At 37.1% G+C, this 20,995-nt stretch overlaps 1 protein-coding gene across 19 annotated transcripts in view; it reads left to right on the forward strand.

The window, feature by feature from the left end:
• The window catches only part of IMMP2L (inner mitochondrial membrane peptidase subunit 2), a 937,771-nt gene that overhangs the window by 2,368 nt on the left and 914,408 nt on the right, over positions 1 to 20,995 (forward strand). The gene's annotated exons all lie outside the window — the stretch shown is intronic.

Genomic DNA, 20,995 nt, shown 5'->3' on the forward strand with positions numbered 1-20,995 from the left:
GATTAGAAAGCACAGGCAATGTTAAGGAAGATGCACTTGGGAAAATAAATACTAAAGCAGACTGTTAACTTGCATGAGTTTCTCTACATTTAATCTCATTTTTTAAAATTGAAATGAAAAAAAGGTGTCTTTCTGGTTACAAAGTTTATATCAGGTTAAAAAAGTTATTTAAAATTAAATCTTGCAGGGATTATATAAAAGGTCGAAAGGGAGTCTCATATGAAATCAGTCTCAAGTGACCACTGTTTGTTAAAATTGTACATTTCTGCCTTTTACCTCCATATTCTTGGCTATTACCGCCACTCTTTCTTTGTTCCACTCAGATCCTTATGGAGAAGTAGCATGCCTGTTATAGTCTTTTAGACATGGATGTGAATCCTGACTCTTATTATATTAGCTCTGCTGCTGTAGGCCAAGTAACACTTCTTTGCTCCTTAATTTCTCATCTGTCAAAATCAAACAATGAGTATATGAAAAAGAAAGTGTCAAAAACAGTGCCTGGCATAGAGATACTGTTAATTTTCCTCCCTGTTTCTCTATCTGGTAACCCACTGTCTTTTGATCTTTCTTGTGATTGTGGAAAGCAATCTAGTATTTATTTTCCGAAAAGTGCTAAGCCTCCCGGGTATTTGCATTTTCACAGGTGATCACCTGTTCTATCTGATCCTGGAATTTCTGGGACGAGGACTGACAGACACCGATTCCGCCATCAGGTCATTCCACAGGCCTGCGGAAAGAGTGTCGGCTTGAAAAATGAAGGGCAAGGGTTTCTATCATGTGTTCAAAAAGCTCTGACACTGTTGCCGAAGTGAGAAAGATGTACTACCACATTGAGCTGAGTGCTTAAAGTTAGGATTTCTATTTCAGAAATGTCCTTTGGTTTAGAAGAATTACAATAAAAATGCTGATGCTTCATGTCCAAACTGTCATGATTTTGCCAAGTTGTGAGTTTAATATACAGCTAAGCTCTGTATTTAGTGTGGCTAATACTGCTCTGGAAGCCAAGAAAGACAAGTCCACAGACATCTGATTTCACACCAGACATCTGGTTTCACTTTGCTAAGGACTACGTTTTGTCAGTAGATTATAGGCATATCAGCGGTACTGCTGTAGTTTGTGGCATTTCTGTCATAAGCTCTGGGCTGTAGGGTTTAGTGTGATGTTTTATTCAAATGACAGTGCACTGTAAATGAGCACCTGGTCAGATAAGCACATTTCCCACAGGTGTCTTCTCGTGTCATTGTTCTTACAAGTTAACAAGGCGAAATGGTTTCTATCCTTGGTGATTTTTTTTTTTTTTTTTTTTGTGAAAGAAATACATTCTTAAAGGAAAGCCTCACTTAAGAAGCTTTTGTATTCCCAAAACTCATTTCCAAGACCACTTTTGTTTGTCCTGTTACACAATGTATTTATAGGAATCCAATAACAAATAGCATTTAGACTTCCAGGCCAGGACCCCAGGCTTTGTTAACTCTTTGTGTACCACTGTGTGTTAGTGGTCCTGTAGACTCTGACCAACATGGCTAATGGTGTTTTGGAGACTAGTGTATTCTGAGTTCCAACCTAGAATAGCTGGACCACATCCCTCTCTGTTTTGAGATGGTCAGGGCTGTAGAAATACTCTGGAGACTGTCATTCCTGGGCTCTTGGGCTGGCTGTGTCATGGCTTAGCTGTGTGACCTTGGATACAAATTCCTTGTCTCGGAAATGAGTAATTTGTAATTACTCATGGTTACTGGGAGATTTAGTGAGTGTTTGTAAAGTAGCACTGTATCTGGTACAAAAAAGTCCCTAGTAGATAGCAGTTTCATTTTTTTTCCTCTAAGGTCCTGGTCACCAGAACAAAGACTACCCCCCCATATCCCAGACTTGTGGCTCTAGCTGAAGGGAATTACCCATGAAAGCTGGGATTTGGTAGTGGGACTGGGAAGGGTATGGGGAATAAAGGCAAAGGGGAGGAGTGGTGAACTGAGAGAAGAAGGTGCCCATCTTTTGCTCATTCCAAGGGCTTAGGCTGATAAATTACTTGGCTCAGAAAGAACCACCTTTATCTCTGAACTTTCTGTTAGTCTTTCGTCAGCTGCTCCATTGGAGACTCTTACCTCCTTATTGCCTACTTAGTCCTTTGATAAATTCTTTTCTTCATCACCTTGATACTATCTGAATAACCATGTATTTCTATTTTTTTTAATGGGTGGGACTTAATGATAGATGTTCATACTTCCTTAAAATCTGGATTTTTTTTCCTATACTTAAAGTCCAGGTGATCTTATCTTTTCATTGGCCTACAGTTTATTCATTAATTCCTTTCTTTCTTTTTTCTTATTTTCCATATGTTTTGTGCATCAAACTAGTGCTGAGGATATAAAGATGAAAAGTCACTTTCCTTGACCAAGGAGCTTTTAATCTAGTAGGACATTAGACGTCTTGACCAACGGTTCCAATGTTGTGTGCTGTTTGCTGTAATGGAGATATGTACACACACCAAGGAAGCCTAGCAGAAGCTCCTGGTCCCTGACAGGAATGCCATAGAAGGGCTTTAGCTGTGGTTGTATTTGAGCTGAGTCTGGAAAGCTGAGTAGGGGTGGGCAGGTTGACATGCAGCCCAGAGCATTTCCAGATGGAGCTAATAGTATGAGTAGTTGTGTGGCATATGAGAGCATAATGTGTCCAGGGAACGACACGTAGGTCATTATATTTGAATCTGAAGGGCAAAGTCAGGAGTGAAAGGAGATGAAACTGGAAAGCTAATTCATTCAGGGTACATGTCCTATCCCATGTGTAGAGTGAGCCACTGAATGATTGTGAGTGACAGGAAAGATCGCTGTCAAAGCAGTGTGCTGGGTAGATTGGGGTGGAGTTGGGTGGGGATGTGGGGTTGTGGGGAGATTGGGGGCTGAGAGGACAGTGCACTTAGTGTGGTTAACAGGAATTTGAGAGCATAGATAAAGGCAGAAACAGTGGGGCTACTCAGAAGTGAGAACATTTAGGAAAATATTTAGGAGGAGGGAGAACTGGCTAGTCTTTGCGACTCTTTGACTTTAAAAGGATTGGGAGAGCAAGGCTGCTAGAATGACTGCCAGGATTCTGGGTACTGAGAGGGAAGAGAGAGGAGGGTGCAATCTGAGGGGAAAGGTGATGAGTTCGGTTTAGACATGTGTTTAATGTGCTTGTGGGGTGTATCATTGGTGAGTTGAGGCATCTAGGAGGCAATTGGATATAGGATCCTGGAGCATCACAAGAGTTGTGGAGGCTGGAGATACAGATTTCTGAGTGCTTAACCATATAGACAGTTGAAGGCATGGTTAAAGGTAAAAGTGCTCAGAGGAACTGCTTAGGAAGAGAAGAGAAAAGGACTGGGAGTAAGTCTTAGAGGATACAGAAATTTTAGGAACAAACCAAGAAAAAGAAAGATGTAAGGATGCCAAAGGAGAATGGTCAGAGAGACTGGGAGAAAAGCGAAAGCAAAACTCTACAGCTCAGGACAGTTTCAAGAAGTAGAACCCAGTTAAAATTTAAAGCTACGAACTGTCAAGTCTAATGAAGATAGTCAGGTGCCTGTTAGAAGTCATTGGTTGGAATGGTGGGCCTGACACTGCTCTCCTCTGGGCGAAGGGATGGATGGAAGGGGAGGAAATGAGGGTAGAGTAGGTGGGCTTAGGTTCCTCCTCAGAAATTCTGACTTCCCTGGTCTTCAGTCCAGAATTTAAAAGCTCTATTGCAAATACAGTTACCTGTAATTGCTGTTCTTTTCCACACTTTCTTGTGAATGAACATCAGGTGGTCCCTTTGTTTACCTAATCGTCCCTTAAAAAAATTCATACCTGATCTCCCCTTTGAATGTCTCATTTATTCCCATTCATCCTACTCATTCCTGGCCTAGAGTTCCACTGCTGTCTTGCTCTCACCACTTCTGGCCTTTTTGCATACATTATTCTCTAACCTAACATGCTTGTGGGGGGAAAAATCCCCTTTCTTTTATTAAAAGTTGAAAAATTTCAAGAGTGTCTACTAGGAGGCCAAGGGGGAAATAACCATATCAAATATAAAAGAGTCATACAATTCAGCAAACACTTTTTAATATCTGCTATCTTCAAGGCCCTGGATACAAAGATATATAAGATAGGAAGGATAAACAAGGTAGGAACCCTGTCCTTAAGGAGCCCTCAGGCCACTAAGAGAAATAGATGTGTAAATAAATGCCTTGTGCAATGTGTGCTATGTAGAGGTAGAGTTCAGGGTAAGATAGATTCCAAAAAAAAGGGACTTCTTTATTTTGTGTGATCGTGAAGGCTTCACAGAGGAGGTGATGCTCAAGTTAGAGCTTGCAGTGGAGTTAAGGTATGGGGTGATGAGGTTCAGGGAGTGGGATCAGGGGAATAAAATATTCCTTGGTGGCCCCATGATAGCACAGAATGGGTTTGAGTTTCCCAACTCCTCTTCCTTCTTGTTCTACTTCATTTATTTCAAGGTATCTTTGTCTTAGGGGATAAGGATGTTTTAGTTTACATGTGGAGATGTCCACAGTTTCTCTTTCTGTGAATTTATCACCACTGGTTTATTATATATTAGATGGCTAAAGCAGGTCAAAGCAATTACATCAGAATTTCTAGAGGATGATGTCCAGTTGCTGGTAATTTTCAAAGTGCCCCAGGCATTCAAGGTAGAGAACCACCAGCTGACGCATGGGACAGAAGAAAAGTCTGGAATTTGGAGCTAAAAAATTGTAGGTTGAATTCTTGTAGTTCCTTTTAATAACTCTGCGTCCTTAGTTAAGTTACTTAGACTTTTCTAAGCCCTATCATCTTCTGGAAAATGGGGATGGTAGTATACCTGTCCTGCCCATCTTGTAAGATCATGTGGGTCAAAGGGGGTGATTGTTCGAAGGGATACTACTTGTAGATGTGGTTGTCACAGTGAAATGCTCTGTCAACCTTCTCCAGGAGTAGACAGGCTAAGAGCCAGCCACCTTGCTCTGCAAGATAGTAACCATTTTATGGATTGGGATTTAATATTTCACCATGGTGAGCATTTTGATGATACAATGTTAACTGTTTAGTATTTAAAATGTTATAAATATGTTAGGTTTTTATGTTTCAAAATTATATTTTAAAAAAACGCCAGAATTCTTATGGAAGATCACAGAAACCTCACAGAGTACCATGGAAGGTCACAGATTCAGTTATACTGCAGGTCTCATCATATCTGTTAAGTATGTGGGGACCTGTGCTGTGTCTCTGTACTGTGGGAAGCCTGATGTGTTAGTGCTGGTCATGTAATCATATAGGAATGATCATTCTTGTGATATCATAACTTATTTAACTTGAGAACTGGTATTATTTAATGACAAGGAAATGGAATCTAAAGCCTAGAGACTGAGTTCCAGACATAGTTGAAGTACTCATTCCTGTGTGGTAGTAGGTAAGTCAGCCTCTGAGCCTTGAATGTAAAATTAAGATGCATTAGTTCTCTTGCTTTGTAACATATCAAAAACTTAGTGGCTGAAAATAGCAATGATTGCTGTTCTTATGTTCTTATGGTTTCTGTGGGTCCAAAATTTAGGTTCTTCTGTCTGGGTCTCATGAGGTTGCCTTTAGATGCCATGTAGGGGTGCAGTTAATGGAAGGCGTGCCTGGGGCTAAAAGATCCACTTCCATGTGGCTGGCAAGTGGTGTTGGCAGCTTGGTGTGTCTCCACAAGTGGTTTTCCATGAGGCTTTTCTCACTGTGGTTTCCCCAAAGTGAGATACCTGAGACCAAAGTCTCTTCAATGTTCCCCAGCACCTTTACCCTCATGCTTGGTACTTTGTTGGTGATTAATTGGTATTTGCTGAACTGAGTTGGATCGCTGGTGAAGCTCCAGCCTTTGTGCCTCCACTGAAGCTTCAGATGCAGGGGATCATTTTTGCCTAGGTGGTGGCAGTGATGGTGGTGGCTCCTGTCAGTACCATTTTTAAATCTGTCTTATGGGTCCCTGACTTGCCACTAGAGCCCTTAGCCTCTCCTAAATGACTCAGATTTTTGGATCTGCCAGGTGCTTAGCCTGGCCTCCTCTGTGATGACCAGAGCAAACCAGCAAACAAACAAGCACACATGCCACAGTCATTCTGTGTGACAGTTTCAAAATCTCACTGAACCTCTGCTCAGTTTGGTAACTCATAGCATGTTTCTGACTTCTGAGATTAAAATTACTCAGAAGATAAAAGTATACATCTTTTCTTCCGTGTAATAAGTCATAATAATTTAATCTTTGCAATTTTATCCAAAAGTTTATTCTGAGAACTAGGTTTTTGTAACAGCACTTTGACACAGACACATTTATATATCTTCTGTTGAAAAATGTTTGTAGCATTTACAGTCAACTTTTGAAAAATCATCTTGCTTGTGGCTGGAGGACACATTATAAACACATTATCAAGGTCTAGTTTTAGAATTGTGTTCAGCAAAGCCATTTTTTATTTTTTTATCATTATTTTTTATTTCTTTCATTCTTTTTTTTATTGATTTATAATCATTTTACAATGTTGTGTCAAATTCCAGTGTAGAGCACAACATTTCAGTCATACACAAACAAATATATATTCATTGTCACATTTTTTTCTCTGTGAGCTACCATAAGATCTTGTGTATATTTCCCTGTGCTATACAGTATAATCTTGTTTATCTATTCTACAATTTTGAAATCCTGTCTATCCCTTACCACCCTTTGCCCCCTTGGCAACCACAAGTTTGTGTTCTATGTCTATGAGTCTATTTATGTTTTGTATTTATGCTTGGTTTTTTTGTTTTTTGTTTTTGTTTTGTTTTTAGATTCCACATATGAGCGATCTCAAATGGTATTTTTCTTTCTCTTTTGGGCTTACTTCACTTAGAATGACATTCTCCAGGAGCATCCATGTTGCTGCAAATGGCGTTATGTTGTCGGTTTTTATGGCTGAGTAGTACTCCATTGTATAAATATACCACATCTTCTTTATCCAGTCATCCGTTGATGGACATTTAGCAAAGCCATTTTTTAAAGACAGGAAATGTTTGTAAGATTGTGTTTTGTATTTTAGGATAATGTAATTTCATATGATTTTCGTGTTATGTAGACCAGTAAGTTAAGAGCATCTCAGGATTATTTTCTTCTATCTACACTCCCTTGTAGATTTTCCTGCAGATTTCCCTTGTTAGGAATTCTTTGCCTTCTTAGCCACTATCTGCCTTCTCCATCTTGTCTGTTCTTAATATTTCCCCTGTCTTTGGACTTAGTCTCCCGATGACATCACGTTAGAGGGTGAACAGACTGCAAGGGGAGGGGCAGGGCAAGCATTGGGAGATGCAGCAGCCAGTGTGTAAAGCAGAGCCTCTCGGATGGAAGGTGGGGGTTGATGGCCAAGGGTGTTCTTTACTAAATGAGAAGCAGCAATTGAAAAGATTAGAGTAGCCACAGATCATTTACCTTAATTTACTTTAATAGATTTTATTTTTTAGAGTAATTTTAGGTTCATGGCAATTTTAGGTTCATGGCAACATTAAGTGGAAAGTACAGAGATTTCCCATATGCTGCTCATCCCCACACATGCAGAGCCTTCTCCCATTATCAACATCACTTACCAGAACAGTACATTTATGATAATTGATAAATCTACATTGACAAATCATTATTACCTAAAGTTCATAGTTTACATTAGGATTCACTCTTGGTGTTGTGACAAAGGTTTGGACAAATGTATAATATCGTGTATTCACTGTTACAGTATCACACAGAGTAGTTTCACTGCCCTAGAAATCCACTCTGCTGTGCCAGTTCATCCTTCCCTGACCGCAGATCTTTTTACTTGTCTCCATAGTTTGGCCTTTTCCAGAATGTCATATACTTGGAATCTGTCTGTCTGTCTGTCTATATATCCATCCATCCATATAATATGTAGCCACTTTGCCTAAATTTTTAGTTTGCCTGGTATAGCAAATTATTTACAAAGCTTCTGGTATTTTTCCAAGAGCTTATTTGTTTAATAGTTGCTTTAATAAGAGTTTTATTGATGTCAGATTTAAATACTCAATAATTATTATTTGGTTTTATTAAATAATAACTATTTACTATTATTATTATCTAGAGCAGTTTGAAGCACTTTATGAGCTAATTGGCTTGTGATTTTTATGAGTCTCACTCTTTCTCGTGGGTAAGAGAAGTACAATAGTCTGAACAAATGTGTTATGATAATAGATTGGAAGATTAATAGTTTGAGACATGTCTGGTGTATATGAGTGGATGATATTAATACTCTAAACATTTTATTAAAACTTTTATTTTGAAATTAAAAATAGGCATTAAATATAAATTTCTAGACATTAAAGTGGTTATGTATAGTGAAAAGAATATGGAATGGGGTTATGAAGACTTATTTGAGTGCTAGCTCTACTATCAGCTATGTGAACATGAACTTTTGGTCTCTGACTTTCATTTTCTTTTGGGAAAATGCAGATAACATGTATTTTTTTTTTTTTAGTTTTGTAAAAAAGTAATCAAGGGAAACAGTGATTTGAGGCTAGGAAGGCACTACTGCTGAAAAGATGCTTATTTAGCTGTGCCTGTGGGGGAAATAAAACTGCATTTTCCATCTGAATATATCTTATTGATTAAGTCAGCTTGTGTCTTCTTATGAAAGGTATACACTTTGGGATGTTCTGCTTGTGTGCTTGGCTCCTAATCTTATTTATTATCTAGATGTCAGCTTGAAATGTTAGTACTCTTTCCAAAAGCATAAATTATAGTGCCACATTCTGTGTAAAGTCAGAGACACATTATTTCCTGTTTATGGTGAGAAAAAGGCTTGATTCTCAAGCTCTTATGACCATTCTCTGTGTGGTTGAAGCCACTAGGGCAGGGGAGAGTTTGGTAGAAAAATTCTGGGGAGAGAGAATAAAAATAGTCCTGTGAAGTTGAAGTCCTGAGGCAGGTGATATATTAAATACAATTCTATTTTTCAATCAAAATGTCCTTCTAGCTTAAAATACTTAGAGGTATGGTCAGTGACATACTAATGAATTAAAATAAAGAAAACTACACTCCTGAATTTGAGAATGCTTGACAGAGCTTAATTAGTACAAGACAAAACTGTAATAGTCATTTCCTGTCAGTACAGTTGACATCTTTATTATATTGCAATCTCAACTTGTTGTGTCTTTACTAATTCATGGTGTTTTAAGAGGATTAATCTGACAAGTGTATAGCATTAGTTGAAAGGTAGAGGGAGTAATGAAAAGTAGACCAATTGGGAAGCTATAATTTACTTGCAAGGTAGTGAGGGTTTTCACTATGATAATTGTGGGAACAGTAAGAGATGCTCAGAAAACACTGAAGAAGAGAATGATGAAGCCTGACTATATGAGAATTCTGCATTGCCAAAAACAGAATTAAAAAAACTCTATCAAAAAAGCAAAGAAAGATACAGTAGGAAGAAGATTTGCAGTTTATATCATAGGAAAAGGGATATTTCATAAATATATAAAAACCACTAACAACTCAATGGGAAAAAAACCAACAATCAAAGAGAAGAATGGACAAATATATGAAAGAATATAAATAGACAGTTTATATAAGAGAAAAAGCAAAATAAATCTTCAGTGAGATACTCTTTTTTTAACCTATCAAATTGGGAAACAAAGTTTGAAAACATGAGGTGTTATTGAGGGTACAGGGAAATAGGTAATGTCATTATTGCCAATAAATGTAGGAATTTTTGCAGTTTTCATTGCGACCAATTTGGAAATAGTTATCAAAACTTAAAACTACATATTATTTGATTCCCCTACTGGAATTTAACCCACAGATCTTGTACTTGTATGAACTAATATATATTTAAGGATATTTTTGGCAGCAATTGGAAACAAATGCTCATCCTTAGAGGACTGGATAAATTATGGTACATGTAGTAGAATATTTAGTAGTCATTAAAAAGAATAAGGCAGTTTATATATACTTAGATGGAATAATAAGTCAAAAAGGCGAGGTGCAGGAGAGTGGGTATTAGTAGGTTACTATTTTGGAGCAGACTAAATCAAGATACATATTTTCTTGTATATGCACAGAATATCTCTGGAGGGAATTATAAGAAAATGGAAAATGCCTTTGGAGAACAAGGAAGGGAAGGAATCTCATTTTCCATTGTATACCCCATTTTGGATATCTTGAATTTTTTATTTTACAAAAATAAATTCAAAAAAGAAGAAACATCTTCAACTCAAAATGTATTTCTGTATTATAGCCAACTCTGAAGAATTAGGGAATAGAAAAATGAATCAAAAAGAACTCTGTGGTTCATATATCTGATGAGGGATTAATATTCAGAGTATATAAAAACTTACAACTCAACAACAAAAACAAACTAAAAAATGAGCAGAGGACTTGAAGATAAGCACATGAAAAGCACAGATCACTAGTCATTAGGGAAACACACACTCATTAGAATAGCTATTATTAAAAAAAAAGTAATAAGTGATGGTGAGGATATGGAGAAATTGGAAACCTTATACACTTAGTGAGAATGTAAAATGCTGCAGCCATTTTGCATGGTCACTAAGACCCGTGTTCGTAGCAGCATTATTCATAACAGCCAAAAGATGGGAGCAACCCAAGTGTCCATGGGTGGATGAATGGATAAACAAAATGTGGTATATTCATACAACAGAATTTTATTCAGCTTTAAAGAGGAAGGAGGTTCTGACACAAGCTACAAGATGGATGGACCTTGAGGACATTATGCTAACCAAAATAAGCCAGTCACAGGAAAACAAATACTGTATGATTCCATGTATATGAGGTACCTAGAGTAGTCAAGTTCATAGAGACAGAAAGTAGAAAGATGGGCGCCAGGGGCTGGGGCTAGGTGGGAATTGGGGAGATGTTGTTTAGTGGATATAGAGTTTCAGATGAAGTGCAAGATGAAGTGTTCTGGAGGTTGGTTACACGACAATGTGAATATACTTATCTCTACTGAACCAGATACTTAAAAATGGTTAAGATAGTAAATTTTATACATGTATACTTTACTATAGTTAAAAAAAAGATAATATAATCCAACCCCCCCAAAAAGAATACTGTGGTATGGAAGTAGGGAAGAGGAATACGTAATTAAATGGCTATAATTCAGAATATAGTGTGTCCAAAATGAGGTAAACAAAGCTTTGGGGGTGGCATAGGATGGGATGTAGCTAAGGGAGGTTGCCTGTGACTTCACACAAGAGGCGGTGATATTTTGAGCTGGTATTAGAATGTTTTATATTTATTAAGTATTTACTGGGTAGAGAGGGTAGAAAGAAATTCCAGACTGAAGGAGTAGCACAAGTAAACGCATACACAGAGACAGGGAAGGTAAAGGGTACCATCATAGAACAGAATACGATGATGCTGGAAAAGAAGCAGGACAGATTCTTGATGTCTTTGAATGGACCACAGAAGTTGGACTTTGTCGACGTCTAGTCACAAAAGGTTTTGAATTGGGTGGTATCATGGTCTACCTTTTAGAAAGGTATATTTTTAGGAAGGACGTAGGGTAGTGTGAGAGGTAAGGAGATTACTTAGGAGCCTGTGGAGATTCTGTGGGCTCTTTCAATGTAGCCATCTTGTAGGACTGTGCCTTTGCTTTACCGCAGTGGCCATAAATGCCTCTCTTGTCAAACAAGATGGGATGAATTCTGTCTGAATATACTGCTCAAGGTTGACTCTGGGAAATTAAGATGTGGTCAAAAGAGGTCTCTTGGAATTTGTAGGAAGCCTCTGTGGGCAGAGCTGACCAACCAGGCATAGCTGTTTCCTTCTTGGTTTTCTCCTAATGTTATAAAATACGTTGTTCTTTTGCTTTGGGAGTATGAGGGAGAGAGAACCAGAGTGCCTGATTTCTGGGTGTTGTAGACTTCTTTGTTCTTGGTGGTGTATCTTATTCTGTCTCTCAGAATAAGAGAAGGGGTTGGGGTTTTTGCCTTTTTCGTACTTGAGTTTGTCTTGGTCTTGTCTTGTTTGGGGTGTAAACCACTCTCAGGGCTACTTCAATCCTTCTGCTGTTTTGTTTCTTGCCAAGTTGATTCTGCCTATTTCATCCTTAGAGTTACCAGTTACATTCCTTTCTCTGTAAAAAGCCAAAATATATTATTTTTACATACATTGGATGTAAGCCTTCTCTCCCCAACTGCTTTTCTCTCACCTTGTTTTGCTTCTCTGTTAGAGTATAGATTGAGTCCCAGAGGCCATCTTTTTAAAGTTTTCTTCTAGCCAATGGAGCAGAGTGTGTTTAGTACATAAAAAGCCAAAGAAATATTCCAAAGTTTTTCCCTGAAAAAGTCAGTGTACAATATAAATTCATTGGGCCTTATTGATTTTCTCTGACAGGTGAGGTATCTAATTTAGTTGCTTTGTTGATGTGTCACTGTTTTGTCTCTTCATGCTGTAACTTTGTTCTTCCACTCTTTGCATTAAAGAAATATGTACTGAATTCATAGAGTTGATAGAAACTGTACTCAATTTCAAAGATAGATTTTGTCCTTTAGCCAAGTATTAGATTGCTCAGTTTGTTTCCTTGAACTCTTTTTCTTCCTAATTCTCAAGTGTTAAAAGCAATGGGATATACACATCCACACTATTTAGTAAAGGGGGATGGGGTGGATTCTGAATTTATTTGTCTTGCTAATTTTTCTCCCTTGCTAGGAGAGGTGCAGAAAAAAAAAAAAGTCTGAGTAAAAGTATTTTTTGATCAGCTTCTACTGAAAATACTTAAAATAGTCCAAAGGGAAAGAGATATTCTCAAGGATTGCTACTTGATTATGAAATAAAAAATTATGAGTGGCGATTTAGCTGAAGTGTGATTCTCTTGGGGAAAATTTGTCATCCTATTAGCATTTATTTGCATATCTTCTCACAAATGTATGATTGGATCTGAAGACAGAAGACTATATTTGCTCTCATTCAAAATTTAATTTTATGGTAATACCGACTACCTAATTATTATCTTTGCTTAAAGTATCTTTGACTGAGGAGCCTGGTTGGTTAGAAGATATACTGTTGAGACCAGTGCCTTGGGATTAATCAAGGGTGGTCTAATTGGCTCACAGAGAGGCCTCATCTTGGCCTTCTGCCCCATAAATATTTTTGTTCTCAAGCAAACTAATATGGATAAATTGGAGGAGAATTAGTCAAAATAGCAGGCCCTACCAGGTGCAGGAGGTGACTGGGCTAAGGTTACATCAGCTTTGTACTTGAAAAGTAGAGCAGACTAATAGGGTTATGAGTGTTTGATAGATAATGTAACTACTGTGGAAAAAATGGTAGTTTGAAATTAATTGCAGTTTTTGTTTAAAACACGTGGTTGATTTTTAAAGTACTTTCTTCTGTATTTGCTTTTACATTTGCTACAAATATTACACATGGAAATTATGCTTTAAATGCTGTAAAAGGTTTTTCCAGTATTAACTAAATGATTATGGAAAATGTTACACTTTAAAGGTCATGTTGATTTTGTGGCATTTCCAATTTTACATTTTACACATATATTTGAATTGGTTTAGCTCCTTGTTGAGTGTTTAAAGATCTGGGTTATAAGTGTAGAAGGGAAATGGCAAAAGGGCACAATGTTTTGGATTGCACCTATCTTTTAGCTTCCTTTTGTTTCAAAAGTGGAGTTTCAAATTCTAAGAGGTAATTCAGCAGGCTGAAAGGATGGCAGGATAATAAGGGCTTTCAGTACTGGTTAAATCCAAAGACAACTCTAATCATATTTTTCTATTAATTGATGTTATGTATATATTTGTACTTTTCTTCCTTTTGTACCTCTTCCTCATTTGAAAATTTATTATAAATGAATGAGAATTGAGTATTTAACTTTTATATAGTAAATTAAACTAATTGCATGTTTAGATGCTCTTCAGATTGCATCTGGATGCTGTAATAGCAGTTATGCAATCAATAACTCATCCCGTTCTGTGTTTGCTGGGAGTGGTGAATGTCTGCTGGGTGTGGTGAGTAACTGGGAGGCAGTGGAGCACAGTGCTTAAGCGCACAGGCCAAGGGGTCAAATAATCCGGATTCAGCTCTGCTACTTACTATCCGTGTGACCTTAGGAAGATTACTCAGATACTCTGAGCATCAGTTTACATCTTTTAAATGGAATAAAAATAGCATTAATGTAGGGATTAATTTATGTAATTAGAATAACATTTTTATTGTAATAGCACTGATACAGTAAAATACTATTTTAGACAACACAAAATGAATATTCTTGACTTGACTGAAATTTTTGTTTCATTAGTTTCACAAAATTGTTTTTACAGTTTTTCTTTCTTTTTCCAAATAATGCTTCTTTCAGAGTTTATAGATTTGATAATCTTTTGTGGAAGGATGCTTTTGACTGTATTGTGTGAGTGGCCAGTCACTCTATCTTTATTAAAAATGAAACAAAACCTCACTGTTCTGTTAGCAAGGAATTTTTTTGCAACTATTTAGTATTGGTAGTGAAGTTAACACCTAAAAGGAAGCAAAATGTTGGTATAATTTTGGCAAAGGAAAAATAACATTTGACTATTTCTTGGGGAACTCTGTTTTCTCCATCTCACTTCTAAAACTGACCTTTCATCTGTGATTTTATCATGGCTCATTTAGCTAGACAAGAAGCAGCAAAATTGCCACCTTTCTTTTTAATAAACTGGATAACACATTTCTTGGCTATGGAAAGGTCTTTATACCTAGTATATTTGCAGAACAAAGCTACATTAGGTTCTGAAAAACTTCATTATTCAAAACTGATAGATATTAATTTAAGTTGCTTTACATTTCTATATGGCTCATATATTTTTATTTACCTTGTATATTCCTCCAAATCTATCAAAATTATTACTAGATTTTCTTTCTAAGTCATTTATTGTAACAACCATTGTGATGTCTCTAGTATCATTTGATGCTGGTAAGACAATAAAAATAAGTTTCTTATAAAACTGGAAAGATCAGGGAATTATTCTCAGGGCCCCTGAGCTGTTGATTAAGTTGAGAAAACCTATTTGGTGACCAATATGAAAGTAATTTAGTTTCATATTATTACTGGTGCTTCTTTGCAAATGAGGTTATACTTATCTTTGCTGCTGAAAGCAAGAATATATTAGAAGTTTCCCCAAGTGTGTGTGTTGTCCTGTACTGTCCAATCAGGCACTTGATGTGTGTTTGTTAAATGAACACAGGTATGAAGTAAAGATGGGATGAGAAATTTAATAGTGTCATCATTAGAACTGACATAGTTTTATGAGGATGTTAACCTTGCAGAAGTCAGAAATGGTCTTGGAGCACAGGTGCAATGGTGATGATGATAGCAGGTACCATGAAAGACAGGCAAATTTTAATAGCAGGAGGAAGGGGCCATTCCATGGATTTCTGATATAGAAGGTAAAGGCCTGAAGTTAGTCTCATAGAATCATAGATAGTTGGAGCAAAGAACCTTACAGGTAATCTACTCAAGTGGATGAAATGAATTGCCTAGTCCTCAGCATAGCTTGAATCCAAGTTTTCTGATTTCTAATTTGTTACTGAGCATGGAGAGAGAAGAAAAGGCTGAACTCTAGAACAGGATTGGCGTTTGGTTCTTTGGGAGTGACACATGCATGAAGGTACTATCAGGTGAAGTGGGTGGCTCTCAAAATAGCCTGTGCTGTTCAGTTTCTCCATTCTGCTCCTTACTAGTAGTGAAAGGAATGGGGTATCTAATAAAATCATACCAAACTTTTTCCATCAACATTGTAAATGGGTGGTAAGGCAAACCACATCTAAACTAAAACATACAGCCAAGAAATATTTATTTAGCATCTGCAAATTCTTAGTAAAATCTCAGATCTTTGGGGTGGATAGGTAGGAATGAGACATGGTACTTCCTCTTAGGTGGCTTACAATCTAATTGAGAAGAATGGACATATCTGTAAAAGATAATTAACAAAGCTGGGTGGCAGATGAGGGTGTTGCTAGTACATGCCAGAGTTGTTTGGGGGTGGAAGATGGCTCTGTGGGTCAGAGTACTCTAGTAAGTTTTCCCAGAAGAGGTGAATATTAGTTGGTTGTTTCTGTTAACTTAAATAAGGAAGCTGTTAGAATGATGTGGCTCTAATGTCATGGTGACCGAATTAAGCCAAAATCTAAGGCAGTAAGTGCTGCGTAGTTACAAATGGAAACCTAAGGACAGCCTAAATGGCCAACGAGGCTTTCAGCTGTAGCCGTTCAGTAATTTCCTTGCTTTGCTTCCTTATCTGTTCAAAAGTCTCTCTGTACTCAGTGGAGCCTTCTATCTTTCGGTTTGGTATTGCCCTATTCTAATTGATTTTTGCTCAAATAAACTCTTAACATTTTAACATGCCTCAGTTTCTCTTTTAACACCTCTCAACTCAGTAGATCTTATGAATAATTATATGTGTTCAGTTCTAAAGGTTTTGGATTCACCTGACTTATTGTTGCAGAGTTGGGACTTGATTGCAGGTGTCTCCCTGACTTCCGGTATGTACCATTCCACATTCCCCATGCTGTTGTGCTTAGGACAGCAGAAGGTTTCTGTTGGAGGGAATCCCATTTCTGCTTCTCATCCGTGAGCTTTTTCACTAGGAGATCACGTTCGACTGACTGGTCTTCTGAATGTTGTGTGACGGAGCACCCCAGATTTCAGTTACCCGGTTGCCCTGTTTGCTTCTTGCAAATAACTAAAATTGCTAGTTAAATGTGGGTTTGGTGCAATTTTCCATTTAAAGTGATCTTTTTACTAAGACAATATTGAAGTGAGATGGGATATTTGTCGACAGTACATGAAACATAGCGGCAGCTGGCATTTCCAGGGGGCTTTTCTGTTGTTCAGTTAGATTATTTTGGTATTCTATGCTATGAATCGTTAGCTTGAAGATTGGTACATAAATAATGCCATTAAACATTATAAGATAAATAAATTTAGAACCAGCTGCATCAGAGAATAAATATACTTCTCAAAACCCATATTGTTTTCTCTCTACCTGAATATTTCTGCATTCAAATAGTGTTTCTCATTTTAGCATGAATAAGGGCCTATAAACCTGACAGAGATGAATTTACTCTAAACAAAAAAATATGAAAGACATTAAGGCATGAATTACACAGTGTGAGCCTCAATCCACTGCTGATTCTTTCTGGTGGTGGTTTTTAACCTTTTCCTCTTTCTTTTTCTTATTTTAATGTAGTGAGCTCTTCAAGGAAAATCTTTTTTGGAATTCTATTATTAAAAAGAACCATGACAGATAAAAGCAGAGTAGCTCTGATTGAAGCTGGGTGTCTGGGCTCAGAGCTCTTCTCCCTTAGTGCCTGCTCCCTTTGGCCCTGAAGCCTCTAGGGAATCCCGAGGACACTGTGGAGCACGGATTGAAAAACACTGCTTTTAAGGAAACACAAGCTAAATACTTTCTCAAAGTAAGCTGTTAACTGAAAAGAAAATTCTTAATGTCTTAGAGTTGAATAGGTTATGAAAAATTACTTGATTCTTGTTACCCATCTTTACTACCTTTAGACTTGAGTGCTGTGCTACAATTTATTGAAGAAGAAAGCACCAAAGGAAGTCAACCTCTTGAAGTTTTATACACACACACACACACACACACACACACACACGTATATGTATAATTCTTTAAAAAGCCACTTTCTCCATCAATATCTTTAGCTGCCAAGTAGAACTACTAGGTGAGAGATGGGGATAATCGGATAGACATATGTACACGCATTTTGTTGCCTGTGGTAGGACGATGCCTTTTTCCCAACATATGCCTCCCTAACATCTATCACATTCTGAATATAATGTAGATAATTTACACAGACAGGGCATTTTCAGGTTAGCTGACCAAAATAATTACTTAAACATTATTTTTAATAGTAAATTATTGGAATTGATCTATTAATTTCTTCATTGAAACTATATTGAATATTTGACACTTCTGTGCAAGGCACTAAAGTATGGCAGTGAACAAGTGTCCCTGCCCTCACAGAACTCATAGGCGATTGGAGGTAAGATTAAGAAAATCGGGTGTGATACATACTATGCTAAGGGAAGCAAAGGATTTTATGGGGACACAGCGGAGGGGCATCTAATTCAGACTTAGAGGTAGGGTGGACTTCTCAGTGGAGTGACATTTAAGCAAACTTGAAAGATGAATAAGAGGTGGCCAAGACAAAGAAAGGTGGGAAGAGTGATGAAGACAGAAGGGAGAATATACTTAAGGATCCAGAGATAAGTAAAAGCATGACACATTCTGGAAATTGCATGTGGCTGGATTTGACTGGAGCATGATGTGCTAATGAAAGAGAAGGAGTAATGAAACTAGGGACCTAATCATATTTAGCTCTGTGTGCTAAATCTAAGGAGCTTGGTTTTAGGCTATAGGAGATGAAAAGTTATTGAAGGATTTCAAGCCAGAGAAATTATGGTTTGTATTTTTTCAGGAGAGGGCACTTTGGCTAACTACCATGTTGACCTTGGGGCAGCTGTTTGGATGATAGAATCATTTTCTGAAAGGAAAAGGACCAAGGAGTATAAAATACTGTGTAGTTTGTCTTTCCATAACATCCCCAATTGCCTCTCTCTTTTATGAAATCTGTCTTTCTTCATTTTATTTTTATGGCCCTCTTAACCTTATCACAAGACTAGAGTAATTCAAAAGAACAGTGGTTAATGTTCAATATCTATATAGGTACACAGATATGTCTTCATTCTTTCAGTATAGAAACTGGTATGATGCCCAGTACATAATAGGTATTCAATAGAAGTCTATTGACATGAAAGGAAATGTTTATTGACATGAAATACTGAAGGAAGCGATGCCAACTCAGTTCTCTTTTTTGGTCATCATTACTCTGCTCCCCTTCAGTGTTCTTTAGGTTTAGATAATTTCAACGCCAGCTGTTTCTTAAACATGCAAGAGTCCAATCATTGTGTACTAGTACTAATGATCATTGCTAAGACTGTACATTTTAAATAGTTCAGATTCACAATTTGCATTTCTTTATCAGCACTCTCAGCTTCCGTGGATAGCTTACCATAGTGGAGAGCCTTGAAGCCAGTAAATAAGACTTTCCACTTGCCAGCATGTAAACTAACTTACATTACAGAAATATCTGTTGTAGCAGAAGAGATTAATGTTAATTTGCTTTACTATATAAAGATAATATATACCCATTATTGAGAATTTACATAATATGGAAAAGTATAAAGAAGAAAGTAAAAATCCCTTGACTACCAGTAAATACTACTGTCATTTGTGTGCCTGTTGTTTCTCACCTAACCTCTTTTAATGATGATGATGATGATGATGATGATGATGAGTGTGTGTATAAAATTTTACATGAGTTCATATTTTACTTAGAGTTTTACAACTTCTTTTCAGAACAGAATGTCAAATAATATAGTTATACAGTATCCTTTTCAGTGATTGCAAATTATTTCACTGTATGCTTATTGTAGTTTATTTCATTTTTTTTATGGACATTTAGGCTGTGTTCAGTTTTTCACTGTTATAAATAGTAGTGTATAGGGCAGGGAGGTTATAGTTCAATGGTAGAGTGTATGCTTAGCGTGTATGAGGTCCTGGGTTCAATCCCCAGTATCTCCATTTAAATAAAATAACTGACGAAATAAATTAACTAAAAACCTTAATTACCTCCACCCCCCAAATAAAAACAAAATTAAAAAAAAGTAGTGGTGTACTGAAAATCCTTGATCGTATCTTTGTGCCCTGAAAGTGGTATCTCTGCGTCAGAGGTGTGGGTTCATGTCACGTTTGCCGCATTACACTCAAGAAAGGTTGTATCCATTTACATTCCCGGGAAAGCATGAGAAATTCTATGCTCCCACACTGGGTAGTTTTAGTTTTCTCAATCTTTGCTGGTCTCATGGGTTAAAAAGGTGATATTTTGTTTTTATTTGTGTCTGTTTTATTATTAGAGTGGTTTTTATATCTTTATATACTATCCACATTTTGCTTTCAATGAAGTGCCTTGCATGTATTTTAGTCACTTTTCTCTCAGAACATTTGTCTTTTTTCTTATAATAATGGTATAATTTTATAATAATGGTATAATTTTCTTATAATAATGGTATAATTGCAATTTTTAATATCATGCTGATTATCCTATAAGCTTATTTATGAGATGCTTTGATTTTCATGAAGTCAGATCCATCAATCTTTTTTCTTCCATGTTTTCTGGGTTTTGTAAAATGTTCAAAAATGCTTCTTTCCACTCCTAAAAAACTGTTTGCCTTTATTTTCTATTGTTTCTTTTATGTTTTTATTTTTATCTTTCACATTTAATCTTTAAATTATAATGAGTAAAATAAATATCCACCTTTGGGTTTTTTTTTCCTTCCTCCAAACTGTGGCTAGTTATTTAGCATCATTTGTTATTTCAGTCCCCTCCCCATCAATGCGACTGTCTCTATCATTTATGAAATTTCTTTGTGTCCTTGGGTTTATTTCTGGGTTTACTATCATCTTAGTTACTTCTGCAAAACAAATTACCCCCAAACTCATTGACTTTAAATGTTTATTCTCTCTCACAATTTTCATGGGTCAGATATTTGGGAGCAGCTCAATTCATGATTCTAGTTCATGGTCTCTCTTAAGGTTGATGTTAAAATTTCAACTGGAGCCACAGTCATCTGAAGGTTTAACTGAAGTGGGAGAATCTGCCCTCACACTCATGTCTGGTTAGGGGGTGCTGGCTCTTAGGGGCAGGGAGGCCTCAATTGCTCTCTACCTGGGCTTCAGCCAGGGCTGGCTGTCCTCAGGACATGGTGCTGGCTTGCCTGGAAGTAGTGATCCAGGACAGAGAGGCAGGAAGAAGCTATCTTTCTTGACTAGCCTCAGAAGTCACATAGCATCACTTAGGCCACATTCTGTTTGCTAGAAGCAAACCACTAAGTCCAGCCTACCCTTAAGAAGATGGGAATTAGTCTCCTCATTTTTAAGGGAGGCCTGCCAAG

This window comes from Camelus bactrianus, chromosome 7 (assembly GCF_048773025.1).
Source record: "Camelus bactrianus isolate YW-2024 breed Bactrian camel chromosome 7, ASM4877302v1, whole genome shotgun sequence".
Lineage (NCBI taxonomy): Eukaryota > Metazoa > Chordata > Mammalia > Artiodactyla > Camelidae > Camelus > Camelus bactrianus.